The sequence below is a fragment of the Alligator mississippiensis genome, chromosome 2 (assembly GCF_030867095.1).
Source record: "Alligator mississippiensis isolate rAllMis1 chromosome 2, rAllMis1, whole genome shotgun sequence".
Classification (NCBI taxonomy): domain Eukaryota; kingdom Metazoa; phylum Chordata; order Crocodylia; family Alligatoridae; genus Alligator; species Alligator mississippiensis.
In genome coordinates, this window is record NC_081825.1 from 193,073,808 (window position 1) to 193,092,385 (window position 18,578).

The 18,578-nt window shown below is 43.9% G+C and overlaps 1 protein-coding gene across 5 annotated transcripts in view; it reads left to right on the forward strand.

Moving 5' to 3' along the window:
* PLEKHA7 (pleckstrin homology domain containing A7) overlaps positions 1-18,578 on the forward strand; it is a 340,205-nt gene that overhangs the window by 481 nt on the left and 321,146 nt on the right. The window lies entirely within an intron of this gene.

Below are 18,578 nucleotides of genomic sequence, written 5' to 3' on the forward strand. Positions count from 1 at the left end.
CATGGCGCGGGCTGCCTCCCCGCCCGCTCCTCCGCGGGGCACGGGCTCCGCCACACACACACACCTCCCCCAGCAGCAACACACGCCCGTGCACACGCAGCCCCCCCAGACATGCACACATTTGTCCCCCTAGTAGCAACACCCTCCCTCCTTCCCTACTCTAGCAGCAACACGTACACACAGCCCCCCTAGACACACACACATTTGTTTCCCCAGCAGCAACACACATCTCTTTTCTCACACACACACACTCCCCCCCCCCAGCAGAGTTCCACCTGGGAAAGGGGAGGAGGGAGCCTGGTTCCTCCCTGTGGTGTTTACACTGTAGCAGCCAGCAGGGAGGGAGGGAGGGAGGGGCACTTCACTGGGCTGCCTGCAGACTGTGGAGATCCGGCTGCTGCTGCTTCTCTGGCACCAGGATTCGGCATGGGGTTCAGGGATTTGGGTTAAGAAACGGGGTGTTCTGTCAGGAGGCTTCCTAATGCCAGCTTTGCAGGAGAGTCTGGCTCAGGAGGCAGGGCTTTTTGGGGCATGACTTCAAATCCAAGAGCTTCAAGGCTCTGGGTGAACGTGGCAGTATCCTAGAGCAGTAGTTTTCAGCATGTGGTCTGCAGACCCCTGGGGGGTCTGCAAACTATGTCTAAAGGGTCTGCGAAAGATGACTACGATCAATGAAAAGTTTGTGAATACCCACACTTATAATTTACAGGGGTCTGCACCTCCATTTGAAATTTTGGCAGGGTCTGCAAATGAAAAAAGGTTGAAAACCATTGTCCTAGAAGCATAGAAGAAAAGTAGGGCTGGAAAGGACCTCCAGAGGTCGTCGAGTCCAACCCCCTGCCTGGGGCCAGGCCTGATTAGCCCCATCCCAAGCATCCTGTACAAATCTGTCATCTAAACTCTCTGGAAAACCACCATCAGCCTTGACACAGCACACACCTAATGCCCCAACCTGCCCCAGGGGAACGGCAGTAGGCAACATCCTGCTTCTGTGAAATGTTGATGTCCAAGAGATCCCAGCCAGAGTAGCTGGGAATCTGCCCAGCATGTCTGATAAATCACACCAGTGTCTTCAGTATTGGTTTTGTTTTTTTGGTTTGTGGTTTCCATAAAGAACTTGCCAACATTGTTTATAAATGTAGATCATTCATTTATAGTTGATTTGCCTCCTGGGACTGAAAACAGTCTCCAGAAGCATCAGTCCAATTACTTATTTGACCACCCAGCACATACAATCCCTTTTGGAAGCAGATAAACCTGCATCCTAAAACTAGTTAGCTTTTTTTTTTAAAATCCTAGTCTACCAAATGGGGTGGCTGTTTCAGAAGCTCCCACCTGTTTGCTTTAGGACTCTTGTGAATTACCAACCTTAATTTGTTGGACTAGGTGATCTTTTGAGGCCCTTTCCAGCTGTATTTCTCTGCGAGTCTATGAGGATGAGGAGGATTTTATCTGTGGGTAGTTTATACATATTTGTTCTTGAGCCAACATTGTCTTGAGCTGAAATAGCTCTTCTCCATCTGCATCCCCCAAGTTATTTATTGACCAACATAGCCACTTTCTTTTTAGTCTTACCTCATAAGATGGGTCATCCAACCCCCTGATCATTTCAGCTTGCCCTTTTGTGCACCTGCATCAATTTGACTTCACTCTCCTCAAATGTGGATGACTAGACTTGTAAGCAGTGTTCTAGATGAAGGTCTAACCAGAAACTTCCTGGGTGTGTCCAGGTAAGCGCGGTTGTGCTGTATGTGGCACTACAAACACGTTTGCAGTGCCACATACAGCACGATTTGGTGTTCTCTGCACTGCAAGGGCACACTGCCCAAGTATGTGCTGCTCTGTTTTTTTGTTTTTTTTTTACCCTTGGATTATCTAGGGGTCAAAAAACCCCCTCAGGAACAAAAATGGACCAGTGCATGCTTGGGCAGCGTGTGCTGCTAAAAAGTGGAGCTGTGCTGTGGCTGCCAGCTAGGCTTCACCCAACAGGAGCACCATGGCTGCAGCTCCGGGAGCCCCCAGGAACCCCAGGTAAGGCTGCTGGGGCCAGTACAGTGTTGGCCTCAACCTCCCCTGTGCCACCCAGGGCAACTTGCCACATGCCAAAGTGCATGTGGCATGGGCTTTCTCTGGGAACAAGAAGCAGTGGCACAAGATGCACTGCTGCTGCTTGTCCCTGGGGAACTGAATGTCCGTGCTCGTGTGGACGCGTCCTATTAGTGTTATTAGTACTTCCTTATGTCTAGAGGAAACAACTCCCCTAATGCATCTTGGAATCTCTTTTGCCTTTCTCAAGGCTTCGTGTTTATTTGATGGCTTATAATGTTCCTGTAAGTGACTGATACATCCAGGCCTGTTGTCTCTTATTATAGTAGAAATTTTTGTTGTTAGATGCATGACTTTGTTTGGGGCTATTAATTTTCATCCCAGCCAGTGTTTACTGCCTGATGTTCTGAGCCTCATCTTTGTTGATGGTAATTCCCAAGTTTCTGGCATTGCCAAATTTTATTATCATGTCCCTAATTTTTGTGCCAAGATCATTAATACAAATAGTACACAAGACTGGTTCCAAGACTGATCCTTGAGAAAATACACTAGTAAGTAACCTCCCTCTGCTAAAATGTTCCCCTTTCAGTCTTGATCTCCCTTTCCCCCTCTTCCTTACCCACTTCTTAATTCTTGGACTAGAACAGCAGACTTGTGTAACTTTTTTTGTCTGTTTCTGCACATTAGGGCAACTTTCCTGTCACCCTTAATCAAATACTTGAAACTGCCATAACAGCTCTACAATAAAAAATATCTGGATTGATCTTGTGCACAAGTTATGTTATTCTTCCCTCCATCCCATTCCTGTTAATTCCGCAACATTTTTATTATTTTTACTTTCTTTTCTTGTACTTGAAGGAAATGTCCCTAAATGAATGACAAAATTGAAAAGTTGCAATGGTGTAATATACTGAGTTAGTTAGTTTCTAGTTGAAACATAAATACTGTGGATGTTACCTGCTAAGTATAAGTGCATAGAATAAGACAAATGATGGGAGATTGATAGCTCCAGGATCCTGGAGGTTAAGGAAAGATATTTTCCATCTATTATGTCATTTGGAGGCTTTATGTCAGATGGACCGATGGAGTGGTTTCTGTTTCATCTGGAATGATAGCTTATATTTTTAAAGACGCATGTTTCTGAGAACAGAGGAGCAAGGAGGGGGGGTTTATAGGAAGAAAGTGTTGTGTCTAGAAAACCTCAGAAGATGAGATGCCCTCTTGCATGTTCTGTGGCTTTTGGGAAGGTGGAACATCTCTAGAAAAGTTGTCATTTTATTTCTACAGTGTGACATAGGACCTTGAAAGCTTGGTTGTAAAATATTCTGTACTTGGATTTGATATTTACAGGGTGTCTTGGTTATCTTGCTTTTAATATAATTTTTTCAGCAGGATTGAGTATTTATGTTTTGGCAGTTTCATTCTCCAGGTATTTTTCAAAAAGTTGCTCTTATTTCATGTCCTCCTACCTGTGTAGTGATATACAGAGCCTAAAGATTTGTGGGAGCTGATGCCATTTGGAATTTGCTGCAGTTCGGGGGAGGAGGGAAGAGACAGGAGACGCAGCTGGGGTTTCTAGGTGGTCATTCCATGGAGAGAGGTTCTTTCTTTTCACTCCATTTTTTTCTGTGCAAAATATTGTGGCACCTAAAAACTGTACAACTTGCTTCTGGCTTTTATTTCAGGAAGTTTTCCCCAAGCTTCATAATATTTTCATGTTCCTTTCCTAGTTTAATTCATCTAAGCATGTCCATTTTTTGCTCTCATTTATGTTACCTCATTTATCTCTTCTTTCTCAAAAGCACAAGTTTTAACTAAGTGTACACTTTGCAAAGAAATGCATTTAAAACTCTCTCAGGCTCATTGGTTGCTCACTAGTGACCTGTCTGAAAGTTAGATTTTTTCTTGTGTTGGAAATTCTTAATTTCTGTTACAACTTGAAATATCTTAGGATAAGAAAACCTGCTTGCTGTTACCATGTATAATATTTCATTGCTTTGTGCAATAGCTTGAACTCCTTTAAGTTAATTCACTCTGTTCTATGCTAGATGCTGTGCAATGTAGTGGCAAATGTAGTAGGAGCTGCATATCAAATACATCTTGCATCTCAAACTTAATCTGAAAAGTGGTAAAAAGGAGGGATTACTTTGATTTAAGACTAAGAAGAGGGTTTGATATTTCACCCTGTGGATATTTTGATATTTCACTGTGCATATTCTGTTTATTATGCAAAAATACACTTTTGGGTGTCTGCTTTGTAGGGAAGTTAGTGTGGAGTAAGCCAAAGTATGAATGTATGGTCAACTAAATATTCCTCACTTAATTTCCCAGATGAGTATTTTCATTTTGAATTACAAACAGTTTTTTTTTCTTACTGAGCATTTATTGAAATGTGTGGAGACACTTAGGCCTCCTCTACATGGTATATTAATTGGATAATTGCACAATTACCTTAAGACCAGCTACACATGCAAAATAGCTATCATGCCATAAAAAGTTCCAACAGCTATAAAGTTAGACCTCAAAAATATTTACTAACTTTGTAGCTGGTTGCTATTGAGCTTTAATTTGTATGGGTAGTAAGGTCTCCCCACCTGATGGGGGCTCGCAGCTGTAGAGGTGCACCATTCTTGGAGTCCTGCAACTGAGGGGACTTCCAGCCCCAGCAGCTGCCAACTCTGGGTCCTGGCAGCACCTGCAGCTGCAGATGCTGTGTCCCTTCTGTGTGCCTCCCAGTACCAGGACTCAGATGGGTCTTGGCAGTCATAGGGCACTGCTGCAATTTTCCTCTGAGGCTGGGAGATCACTGCTACTCCAACTCTCAGCTGTAGGGGTGCATGTGTTTTCCCCACATCTGGGAGTCACTCCCAGTTGCAGGAGGCTTGCTTCTTGCTGGTGCAGGGGGAACCTGGGATCAGTCCCACACCTGTGGTTTGGATCCTATTGTGCCTTTACCTGCATGTGTAGAAGGGGCCTTAGATTTTTCTTATGAGCCTTTTCTGGGTGATACAGTTAAATGAAAGCTATGTAATAGATGTTGTCACACTTTCATTCATTGAAAATAGGGAACAATTGAAAAAGGATTTTCTTTTTGTACCTGGTTTTAAAGCTATTTAATGCAAGTGTTTCCTTAATGTCAAACTATGTACAATTTCCAGTGAATAACTATCCCTAACAGTAAGCAATCTTCCTTTAAAAAAAGGGGGGCGGGGAGGAAATACAAAATAAAAACTCATGCCTGTTGATAGCTTTCACATAGCTAACTAGCAATAATGGGTCTAAGTGAAAGTGAAACAAAGTTATTTGTTTTGGTTGTGCCCTAGAAAATACTACTTCAGCTCAATTTTGAATTAACAAAGGGGAAATATATATTTGAAGCCAAATTCATATTTTTCATCTCATAGGGTTATTGTTGCATAGTGATCGGCCAGCCCAGTTCATGAGTTGCACATGCTGTTAGGTAAACCCCTGCATCATAATCTTAAGACAATGAATACCTTTCAAAAGTCTAGCTCAGTAAACTTTTTTTTCCGCAGACTACTTGAAAATTGCTGAGGGTCTCAGCGGACCACTTAATAAACTTCTTTTGTTCTACAAATCAAAGCGCACAACTCATACTTTAATATCAGTAGTCTTAACCATTTTAATGCAATGGATGTGCCTGTTTTTTTTTGAGCGAAGTTCTGGGAAGTTGGGTGTAATGTTTGTCAGCTTTAGCCTTAGGTCACCTTTCTGAGGACCACCTGAAGGGAGCTCACAGACCAATGGTGGTCTGTGGACTACAGTTTGAGAACCTCTGGTTTAGCCGATTGAAACTGATTAAACAAATACATTGTGTGGGTCAAAACTGTGTCGCAATTAACTTGCTGAATTTGTATGACTCTATATTAGAACTCATATTTCTCTGCCTGAATGTCATAGCAGTTGGACCCTTGGGCCTATGAGAGTAAATTGCAGATGTACTAGCAGATGTGTGAGGTGTTTTTTGCTCAAATTGGTTTCAGATTCTTGAGTTACTTGTGGGAAAGAGGTGAGGTACCTTGGCAAACTCCCCAGTTGGGAGCAAGTTGGTGAATAGAAAGAATGCTAAAATAGTTAATAAAAAGCATTATATATACATATGCATTTAAGCTTAGGCTTGCCATCTGAACTGTTTTCACTAAGTTAGTGCCTCCAGCTAGTCATCTGAAGGACTTTTTGCTAGAACAAGAACTGGAAGTTCTGGAATGATTTGTTTGTTGCATTTTTATAGTTTATTAAAATAACTGAGATGTCTATCTATGTAAATAGCTCTTCTGCCAATACATTGGGTTAGATAATTGTAACAGGGCTTAATTTGACTCGTGGCAATATAAAAAATTGTGTGCATAACACAGGAGAAACATTGTAACCATGTTAAAATAATGTTGATGCAATCTCAGAAGCGTCAGTGAATAGGACTGATTTATGGTAATATTGTGCTCAGATTTTATCCTCGGTATTTTGAAAATTAAAGAGAAAATGGTGGGAAACCAACACTCAAAATAGATGAAGTTATTTCTTCATTGATTTATTTCTTAAGCCAGTCAGTTGTTTGATTTTTGGGCTATGTACTAATTTTGACTTATTAGGCAAGATTGATCAAATCAGAAGTGTCTTTGATTTTGTTCAGCCAAAATGTCATTGTTTATAACATATATGAAGTTATTTGATATATCTTTAGTACTTTGTTGTTTGTAGAAATCGTGTATCTGGCACATGCTTTGAGAATTTAGAAATGCCTACCTTTTACTAAGTACTGCATGCTCTCACACACATTCAAAAACCTATGTTAAAAGAACATAATTAAGGTTGCTGATGCAAGTATTCAAAACACTGGAAAATGTCCCATTTAAGGGGGTATTATGTAACCTTAATCTGACCCTTTCTGTATATGCATTATTATTAGCCTTTAATAATTGTTCAAAGGACCTTAAGCTCATTCGTTGCACAAGAGGATTGACGAGCAATTAATGAACCTATGTCTGGAACCTACCTCCTGAATCACCTAGTCTACTTCTCCTGCTTTCACAGGCAACCGTGTTTTATAACCATTAATTAATTTTGTCAAGCTAACTCTGAAAATCTGTTGAGGTCTTTTGATTGCTCTTCCTATTTTAATATTCTCTTTTTCTTTTCTCATTTGGTGGTCTGTCTTACTGCATACTATTGAAACCCTGCTGTAAGTACAGAATGACTAACTTCTTCATGCTGTTTTCTGTGGAACTCACTATAATACCCCAGTCCTCCAAAACTTTAATTAGTTTATCTTTACATCATTCTTTCGAGGTGAGCAAGTGTGGTATTATCCCCATTTTACAGGCAGTCAGTGGAGATGCATATTAAGTGTTCAGTAATTTTGGGTGCTCAATTTGAGAGACAGAGGATTTGATTCTTTTTTTTTTTTTTCAGAATACAGTACCTAACATTATATAGCATTTTTTTTGTTATGCTGAATGTTGAGTGGCTGCCCGCAAGTGTATCTTTGTTTTATGAGTACTGGCAAGTCTCTCTCAATCTTATCTCACTGGTTTTCCATTCAGGAAAAATGAGGGAACAGTTAGTGATGGCTGAAACAGTGGAAGCTACCACCAAAAGGCTAGGCTAAATACAAGTAGCAGGGCTGGTGGGTAAAATGTGAAGACAAATATTTGTAGCGTGGTCCTGAGAGAAAGATATTGACTGTACTTACTTTGTGTGGAGGCTGCTCCTAGAAAGGGAGGCTTGGAGTTGTAGGTAAGTGAGCTGTCTCCTGTCATGATCCTATTGTGTTCAGAGTAAAAGTACTTTCTGCACGTTCTTTGTAAATAAATAGGATTGCTTCTAAGAAATCCTTGCTTCATCAGCTTCTCTTCCTAATGGAAGTAATCTCTTGAATATTGTTCAACTATTCAGGACAAAGTGGTGATGCTAGTTTCAGGAGTGTGATATTGTTTCCAAAGAGTAAAGTTTATGAGCTTGAACCAAAATTGAAGAAATAATGGTGATGCTCTCCCAAAGAGTAACCAAAAGGATTTAAAACAGGTATTCAAGACTTCACATAATAATTTAAAGTGAGAAGTAAAACAAGAGTAAGACTTTGATAGAAGTGATTCAAGCACCATCTGAAAACTTCCTAGAAAGATGACTTGCAGTTAAAGAGAGAGAATCTTTGATGGGGGCAGCAAAAGTCTCCATCAGACAAGATGAAGAACTGATGAGCATCCTGATTGACAGACCCAAAGGTTTTCCACAAAGCAAAAGAAACCAGGAAAATTCTGACTGACTTGGTACTGGCAACAAGAGGTGAACTGCAATGGAGACTTAAGGAGCAACGAAATTAGGTTCAGGAGAAAAATAGTAAATGGGTATGAACAACAGTGGAAGTCCAGCTGCCTGTTTGATAAATTGAGCCATTCTGGGTGCATCTACACGTGCGCTTTACTGTGGAGTAGACTAATCAGTTCCACAGTAAAGCATCACTATCTACATGCGTGCCAGTATTAGGGCATAGTAAACTAATTAACTCTGCTGTAAGATAGTAATATCTTCTACAGTACAGCAGATTAACTGTGATGAAAAGCACATAAAGACAGTGACTGTGACCATAAATTGTACTCGGTCAGTCCATCCAGCTGGGTGCCAGATTTCTGCCTCCTTCCAGCCCCTCCACCACCCAGTGTTGCCACCCAGAGCCTGGGGCTGACCCCCTGGTACCTCCTGCCAGCCTAGGCCTGCTTCGCTTCGGCTCGACTTGCTGCTCTCCCAGGCACACATGTAGATGCTGCATCCAGAAGCAGTTTTCTCAGGCTTGAACTGCTCCGGAGTTTATTGTGCCACATTAACTGCACATGTAGATATACCTTCTGAGAATTTGGTTAAAGTAGGGCATTGACAATACATTTTTAACTTGTGTGTAAGCTGCAGAGGTCCAGAGAGGAAAGATCAGGTTGTCAAAGCTCAAATAGTATAAAAGCTCACTCTGAAGTAAAGGTTGCAAAGGAGGCTTGTTTTGACTTAGTTCAACTTTGTAGCCATGTAAATGGCTGGAAAGATGAATAGCACTCTGTATAGTGCATGCCAGTGGGTGACTTTTTAGTGGCCAAACTGAGTGTTTTAGCTGTAATGGTGATGCAGCTCTTACCCCAAGAGAGATGACCAATTGATCATATCTGTTCCAAGCCCTTGATATTTATATTGAAGCCAGCAGTTAATCTGAGCTGGTCAGAGCACAGCTGAGGGCTAGAAGGTAGTGTAAAAAAAGACTCCACCAGAACAGGAAGAGAATGTGGGGAAACTTGTCTTCATGATGTATCTGATGATATATCATGATATGTATCATGTTATATACATACATGTATATACCGCATGGATATAAATTGGCAGTAAATCAGTTCATAGGTGCTCATCTCAGTGGGAGTTGCTTTTTAAAAGGAGATCAAGGACATTCTGTAAACAGCTGTGAAATTTGCCACTTAACTAAAATTTTTTCTTACACCTAGGCGGAAAAAGGAATTTCAGTTTGGTACAGGGGACTTTTAAACTATGAGAATAAATGTGGTTTGAAATGAAGAAAATGGGTAATAATATAAACAGTAAGGTAAACAGTTTAATAAAGGACTTGTACTGAAAAAGCCATAACAAGGATTTCTATAAATCTAAGACTGGCCAGGATAGTGTGTTACAAGCAGGGTGGACAAAAATCAATTATTAACCCCCCCCCCCCTGGATTTTTTTAATCAGATTTTTTTTAATCGTATTTTTGATTTTTTTTTTTTTTTTTGTTAAGATGCTTTTTAAAAAAAAAAAACCCCTATATAAAGAGTTGTATTTTAAGGTATGTTAAAGCTCAAAGATATCATCTTGGAATAGTGATTATAACTTCTAATTCTATACTATTTGAGACAATATATTTATGTAACTTTTTTAGAAAAATGTTATAAATAAATCACAACAGGCCATGGACTATATTAGAAACTCCTCTATAGATTAGTAAAGATTAAGGAAAACCACCCCGCCCAATGGAACTCAGTGCTTGGTCTAGAAGATGTGATGCTCACTGTGATGCTTAGTTTCAGTTCTCAAACTGTCGATTTGTGTCTCCAGAGTTAACAGCAGTATATGCAGAGGAGATATAATGGACCTGATTACCTACCCATCAGTCCTCCTGTCTCTCTGCAAGTTTGTATATACAGTCAAGCCCCTACATCTCTCTAATAGTGCAAAGTTTCAAGAAGTTAAATGAATAGAGGATTGTTGGGGGTGGAGTAGATCTGGGCAAGAATGAGGTGTCTGGAGATAAATGCAAGTAAGGAGGGGCAGTAGAAACAACAGATAAACATTTTGAGTAGAGTATTCCAGAAGTCTTGAGGGATAAGTGTCTGAGTATAGCCTTTCCATTGATTTGAGATCTAGTGAGAGAATGGTATAGTAGAAGGGAAAAAATCCATCATTGCAGCAGGCTTGCCAGGCCATAAAGGAGAGAAGAAATCAAAGATGAGAAGCAATGTAGAAGAAAGTCCCAAGCTGTTGACATATGACTGCAGCACTCATTTGATGTCCTCCTACAGTGTGGCAAAAATATCCCCCAAATATCCATGATTAATCTAGTGAATTGAAGATAGCTCACCTCCCAATGACTTCACAAGTATCTGCTTTGATTAGCTTTGGTAAATAAAATAACCAAGTCACAATTCAGTTTTCTGATATAGCTGCAAAATTAATCTGAAAAAATATCAAAACAAGTCACTGCTTTCATATGCATAGTATCTACCTTCTAAAAATGAAACCTACATCTATTTCTGAGTTGTCAGTTATATGTATTAAGGTTATATCAAACAAGAATACGCTTTCTGTAGAAAACAATGGTTAAATCAAGGCTTCCTGGCCAGTGATTTAAAACATGATTTAAATTGATTTGATTTAAATCAAATCTGCCCTGGTTACTGTGCGCGCCGGGTCTGACCCCGGGTCGCTTTCGTCGCTCTGCACGCGGGCTGGGTCGGAGAGGGCGGGCGCCGAGCTAGAATTAGGCACAGGCACGTAACGGTTGATTTTAAGATTGTTTTACTTACACCGAGATGGTCGTGGTGTAGGCTGAGAACTTGCTTGAGTTGCAGTTACAACAGAAAACACGAACACACGTGGAGGTTGCAAGTCTCCACGCAGACAGAACACGAACAATCACGTGGAGCTTGCTAGGCTCCACGCAGACAAACTCCGGATGTCCAGGACAAGCGCGCATTAAACTCGTCGTTACGTCTTATAGTAGGCTCCGTTCGAAGACGGGAAGAGGTGGGCGGTGGATCAGGCCGCCAAACCCCTCTGAGCGACACACAGGGTTTCTATTACCCTGCCGCGCACACCCAGAGTCCCCACAAGATGGATGCGGAGTCCTCTTCGGCTTGGGCGGAAACTGCTCAAGCCTCTTATACGGCTAGCAGGCCAATTGCTAGCCACCACGTGTGAATAATTTAGAACTAGCCAATTGCGGGGCACGAATTTGCATACGACAAGCGGGAACTCTTTGCACCGTGCATTTCTGTGCTGCAAAGGAAATGCACCCTGCAAAGATTGCTGCAAAGTGGCGGGAACACTCCTTTGCACGCGGGTTCTCTGCGCAGCAGAACTCCTCCGTGCAACGAAGTGGTAAACCCACGGGGATAATTCGAGTGCCGAAGCGCGCACAAAAAAAATCAGACCTCTGGGTCATGACATCCCCCCTTGCTGAAGGCACAATAGAATTATACTTCAAACCTATCATCTGGGTTATTCATAGCTCTGTCAATGGTTCGCGAAACTAAACGAGCAAAAACAAAATCAGTCAACAATAAAAGTTCGTCCTCAAGGGATCGAATCAAATAATAACCGACACACACACACACATATACATAAAATTACATTCATAACAAAAAACTGGACGATCATGACTTCGGTGGGCGTCATGGTGGAATCGCGCGTCATGCCTTCGTTCCCTTCAGTGATGGTTGTCCCTCTCGGGGCCTCTCCACCACGCGCTCCGAATCCCAGATCTGTAAAAGAACTCTCTTAAAATGGTTATTCACTACTATTTACAAAATCACACGGGACCGCACGATAATGCAGTCGATTAAACTTATCATCCCTATTAAATACAAATATATAAACACGATTTTATACTGGACAGCTCTCTTTCTCTTTTCCGACTCAGCAACTCGACGAAATCGTCGATGAGTCATCGTCGCCTTCTTCTAGATAGTGAAAACCTAACTTGTAGGCTAGCTGCCATTGTCCCGCGTCTCCTAAAATCCGAAGCTGTCTCTTATTAAGTCCAGAACGCTGCAGGAGGTATCCAAACATATATCTCTCCTCCTGTGTTCTCTGGCGTAATACTGGACGCTCGGATTCGCGGTGTTTCGTGTTCTGAGCCTCAGTCAGGCGTTGACACTCCCGATCACTGGATAGTCTTGGCTCCATTAGGACGCACAGTCTTAACAACTGATGAAGGAGACTACTCACAGGATGATCGACCAGTGGGTTCAGCACAATTCGCAGAACCACGATGTTTCTTTGCCCATAAACTTTAAGACAACTACCTATACTGTCGAGAGTCACCGGAACGGTTCCAGGGTCTCGCAGGAGACGATGAGGCCACGGTCGCATTTGTTGGAGCGGTGTTAGTCCCAACGTGCATTCTCTTGGGTTCCAGGCGCAATACGAAACTCCGATAATAGCCAGTACAAGCTGTTCTGCACCAGTGTGCTCTGGTCGTCCGTCGTGCCATGCGTGGGCCTTCTGTTCGATCACTCCTGCCACAAGCGCTGGAATCGGAATAGGCCAGTGGACGCTAAACGCCACCATGTCGATGTCAGTGACATGTCCCCTACTCCATGAAGCTTGTCTCACCAAGAAGCTTGCCTCTTCCTGGTCCAGGAGGTCGGACCCAAGTTCCATGACCAGACATCCCAACCACACAGCCAGAGTTTCGTCGGATCGGATCCTGGATTCTCTACACAAATTCTGCAGTTCGGCTCTGGAACGAGCGTAATAGGTGGTAGCTTGAACTGCACTCTGCAGATCGATGACTGGGCTGCTTGATACTGCAGGCTGATTAATTTCTTTGCGAGCTGTCGTTGCTGTTTCTGTCGGAGCTGCAGTCATTGTTACAGTGGGGGTTGTTGTTGTTTCAGGCGGGAGGGGCGGATGCATTCCTCCGCTTGACTCCCCCTCCCTTCGGCAGAGGGGCGTGGTCGGCGGAACCGACGCTGCGTCGCTGGGCGGAGTTACTGGCTGAACCCTTGCGGGCTCTCCCGAAGCTCCATCCCTCATTTCCGGCTCCTCCACGCGGTCTTCCCTCTGCTCGGCGCCATCTTGTTGGGGCCTTTCAAGATCCCTTTTCTCAGCCGCTTCTCCGACCGCTTGAACGGCCATATGCAGCTGGGTCTTTAAGCTTAAAGTTTCACTCATTAAATCAGCCATAGTTTGAAAGGTTGCATTTAGTTTTCCCCCCTTGTCGCACCGTAGGACCACTCTCTCATTTACAGTGTGGTCCTCCATCTCTGGGTCTTCGCGGAGCTTGGACGGGCGATCTGGACCCCTCAGTCTAGGCACCATACAAGGGGAAAACCAGCCGATTGGCATCGTCTCTCCCATCTCTCGGGCACACCGCGAGCAACGGACACAATCCCGGGTGGGGGTCGGGCTTACTGCGCTCGCCGGGTCGACTTCGGCAAGGGTCACAGCTTTGAGGGGCCTGTACAGGACCCGCTCATCGCCCATGATACACCCGAACGCCGCGGGGTGAAGATATATCTCTTTCCCTTCCAGGGCTCCAACTTCTGGAGTTCCCTCTTCTCCCCTTAACGAAAGGTGTCCATGGACACATCTGTTGCCCGTTCCGCCTGCCTGGTGGTACGCGAGGTGCGCCTCCAGTTCTCCGACGCTTGCTACGCTGCATCTCCCACTTCTCCAAGGGCAGTTCTCAACTAATTCTAACTCTAGCGAGCCCTCTCCTGAGCTCATCCTCGTCGCCATGTGCGCGGCAAGGATTTCGCCGGATCCCATCATGGGTCGCGGTGATCCCGATCCCATCCTCGTCGCCATGTGCGCGCCGGGTCTGACCCCGGGTCGCTTTCGTCGCTCTGCACACGGGCTGTGGCCAGCAGCCCGGGCAGGCCGGGTCGGAGAGGGTGGACGCCGAGCTAGAATTAGGCACAGACACATAACGGTTGATTTTAAGATTGTTTTACTTACACCGAGATGGTCATGGTGTAGGCTGAGAACTTGCTTGAGTTGCGGTTACAACAGAAAACACAAACACACGTGGAGGTTGCACGCAGACAGAACACGAACAATCACGTGGAGCTTGCTAGGCTGCACGCAGACAAACTCCGGATGTCCAGGACAGGCGCGCATTAAACTCGTTGTTATGTCTTATAGTAGGCTCCGTTCGAAGACGGGAAGAGGTGGGCGGTGGATCAGGCCGCCAAACCCCTCTGAGCGACACACAGGGTTTCTATTACCCTGCCGCGCACACCCAGAGTCCCCACGAGATGGATGCGGAGTCCTCTTCGGCTTGGGCGGAAACTGCTCAAGCCTCTTATACAGCTAGCAGGCCAATTGCTAGCCGCCACGTGTGAATAATTTAGAACTAGCCAATTGCGGGGCACGAATTTGCATACGACAAGCGGGAACTCTTTGCACCGTGCATTTCTGTGCTGCAAAGGAAATGCACCCTGCAAAGATCGCTGCAAAGTGGCGGGAACACTCCTTTGCACGCGGGTTCTCTGCGCAGCAGAACTCCTCCGTGCAACGAAGCGGTAAACCCACGGGGATAATTTGAGTGCCGAAGCGCACAAAAAAAATCAGACCTTTGGGTCATGGTAGTTACAAGTGCTGGTGACAGGTTTTTTTCTCAGTTCGGAAAATGAAGGGACAACAAGTTGCAGGGGAATTTAGAGATGCAAGATTCAGCCTCACAGGTTTTGCTTAGACATGGATAGTTAAATAATTATAGTGGGAGTAGTCTATGAAATGTCTGATACCAGTGAACACTGATGCAAATACAAGTTGTAAGGTCAGACATTCTAAAAGTGCTAAGTAATAGCGGATCCATAAATGAACCATGGATTTGAAAATTAGACCTTTGGAATTTGAGCAAGAAGTCTGAATAATGAAGAGAGTAGGCAGACTAATAATCAGTTTACTGACTGGGTGCAGACTAGTTTAGTTACGGTTACAGACTAGTAACCATCATATGTACCACATATAAATATGTTCTGTGGAAGCTCTTTTTAAACATGTGATACAGGTGAAACAAACAATGTGTAGGCATATGGTTTGCCTCTCCCACTGGGTCAAAAACCATAGTAGTACCTATGTGCTACAGTACATTTTTTGGCAAATGAAAGATGGTCAAGAGTTGGTTAATGTGACTACCGTGTCCAGACGGGCCTTGTTTCAGTTGCTTCCCTGAGCGTGAAAGCAAGCAGTTGATTGCTTCAGAAGTTGAGCGTGCCTAGGAAGAATTGACTGGCTTTGCCTTTCCTTCTCAACAATTTTTAGAAATGCAAATGTAACCCTGACCCACCATGCTAGGGGTGGCATACTACCAGTCTCAGATTCTTGGGGTGCCAATGGCCTCAGCTTTCTCCCAGTTCATCGAAGGAATGGTAGCAGCCGAGCAGCAGAGTATCCCGAGTTCCCCTCCTCTAGCGCAAAACACTATTTAAACCTATATATATGTTTATTACACACACGCAGCCACACATGCACAATAATTATAGGCACTTGAATTTATAAATAACATAAAAAGGAAAATGTATAACTAAGCTAATAATTCGGATTACCAATTAACAATAAACAGCCCAACATTTACTAATTTGACCCCAACATACTATACTCCACAGTAACACAACACTTTACATACGTGAATGACTTAATACCTCAATGCTCAGGGTGACAATAAAATGCCTTTTGCAGCTTTTCAGTGGTCAGCAGAAGCACAGCCCCCGTCTGTTTAGGCTTAGCACACACAACCAGGTCTTCATCTGGGCTTGTAGGCAGCAGCCAAAAGAGGAGGCCGTGCCCTCTGGCTCATCTTGTAGCTGACTGTGGTTTCCAATACCCTCACACAATGCTGTCCTGCCCTGGTATAAATCTTAACTCAAAGGGAAACACAAACAAAGCAATACTAAAACCACCACACTTCCCAACCCCTCTGGGCCTTTCCACAGCCCTTTGCTCACCCCCTGTAGGGTTTCCTTTATCACACAGTTTTCCTGTGTGACACCAGATACCCACTTCCCCTCAGGTCAGCCCAGCCTTTTGCAGATGCCTAAGGGGCCCTGGACTATCTCCTCTGGTCTCACCTTCCCTTGCAACCCACACAAAGCTCATGAGTCCCTGGGGAATGGGTCCCTGCAGGGATCAGCCTATCATGTCCTGCATCCTGGCTTGGTTGCTCCGGGTTGCATGCTCCCAGGTCCTCCAGAGGTCCCCTCATGAGCTCCTCCTGCCCCAAGGGGTGGATCTGCCCCTGTAAGGGGCTGCCCCAAGTGGTGGATCTGCCCCTCTCCCGCTGTGGCCCTGCATGCGCGCCTTCTCCTTTAAAGGATCCCTCCCAGCCAATCGGGAGGCTGAGATTTTCCACAGGCTTGTAGAGGGGCACTTTTACCAGCCTCTCCCCTGTCTTCCCTCTTCCAAGATGTCTCTGCTGGAGCAGGTTGTCATCTGCCCTTAGTATGCTGTCCTTAAAGGGACAAACTTCAGTGCTCCCTATGGTGCCTTAGGCAGGACAAACCTCTGCTGCTTTCAGCCATGCTTTGCCTGGCATGGAGCATTCTGCATCAAGGTATATGCACTTTGGTGCTTGTTACACATATTACACAAATGTTCCTGGTTCATGCAGTGGAATAGTAAATGTGGGGTTGCAGGAACGGACTCCAAAACAGTTAAAAGCTTCCCAAAGAGGATTTTAGTGTTGGTTTATAGTATGTACTGCTCTGGGATGTAACATCTTCTCATATACTATAACCATTCTCATAACCATGAGAAAGCTGGACATTTAAAGATGAAATAATGAGTAGGAGTTGGGGAACAAGGTATGATGAGTAGAGATAAGCTGGTTGAACCAGTTACGCTGGAGAAAAAAAGAGGTCCTGACATTTTTGTCATGATTTTTAGTTCTGGACAAATTGGGGGTATAGAAATCTTAGCCAACCTTAGAAAACTTTTCTGTCGGGTGAAAAGCAGGCAAGAATGTAGTGCCAGTGTTATAAGGAAGGGCTTTCCTAAGGTGAACAATTGTCTGTGTTGCAAGTACTCGAGGGGACACCAGCAGAGGACGTTGTCCTTGATGTGCTTGCATATCTCTTTGGGAATGGGGCTGGTAATTAGTACTTGTTAAGAGCCGTGGGCTGCTGAACAACATGACCTTGTAGTTAATCTAGTAAGGAACCGCTTGTAGAAATTGTAGTGAACAAATTCTTCCCTGGATTTGATATCCCAGGCAAGTTGCATGAAGATCAAGGTGGAACTCTGAATGCGAACTGTTTTAGCAGGAGTATGAACATAATAGGAAAGTTCAGTCCCAACTCTGGTGGCTTGGTTGTTCTGTCTTTTATAGAACGTTACTGGGATCAGTGTTGTCCCCTTCATTTGATAGCTTATAGAACAAAATTCAGGGGTTCACGTCTTTGTGTGGTTGGAGGATCATAACTAAGGACCTGTGGAACTGCGAAATCCAGCATTGTCTGCAAAAGCAATGGATGAGGGGTGGGGTCATATGATGGGCAGGTCTCGCAGCCAATCAGTAGCAAGGGGTGGGGCTGTTGGGGGTACCTAGGCCAATCAGAGGCTGGGGGGACGCTGTGATCAGTCTGTGAATATGGCAGACGGCCCCGTGATCTCCCTGCAAATTTGGTTTGCTTCCTCCTTGAGTTAGGTAGACCCTAATCATAATGTGGGGTTGTGTGATGGAATTCCTGGAAAGTAGCAAAGGATTTTGGGCAGTGTGGAAACCCTAAAATCCCAAGCTGAAAAAGTTCATGACTTTTACTAGAGAAAATATGATGATAGGTAAAATGAAAGGGCATTAAGATGTAAGGTCCTATGGAGAAACTTTTAGAAGAAAGTCTTGCTTGCACAATCTTGTGAGGAAGTGTAGGTACCCTTAACTAGGTAGACCTGGGAAGGAGCCTTATATAGTACATGCCTGATTAATCCTGGGCTCCAGCCCAATCATACACACTCTTTAAATCCAGACTTATCCATAAGAATCATTTGAGAAGGAGCTCAGTATGACTGTCCCTAGAAACAGAGAAGCTAGCTGTGAAATTGGAGACCTGAAAAGTAGTGACAGATGAGTTCACTGTTGGAGTACAGTAGGATAAGAGACTGTGCTAACCACATAAACAAGACTGTCTTTAGGGACTCTTTAGAAAGAAGTCCCTACTGGTTAACTGAAAGGAAATCAATAGGGAGAGAAAAGCTTTCAGGGAGATTTGGGAAGGGGATAAATGTTGGTGATACCAAAATACTTTGACAGAAAAACACTA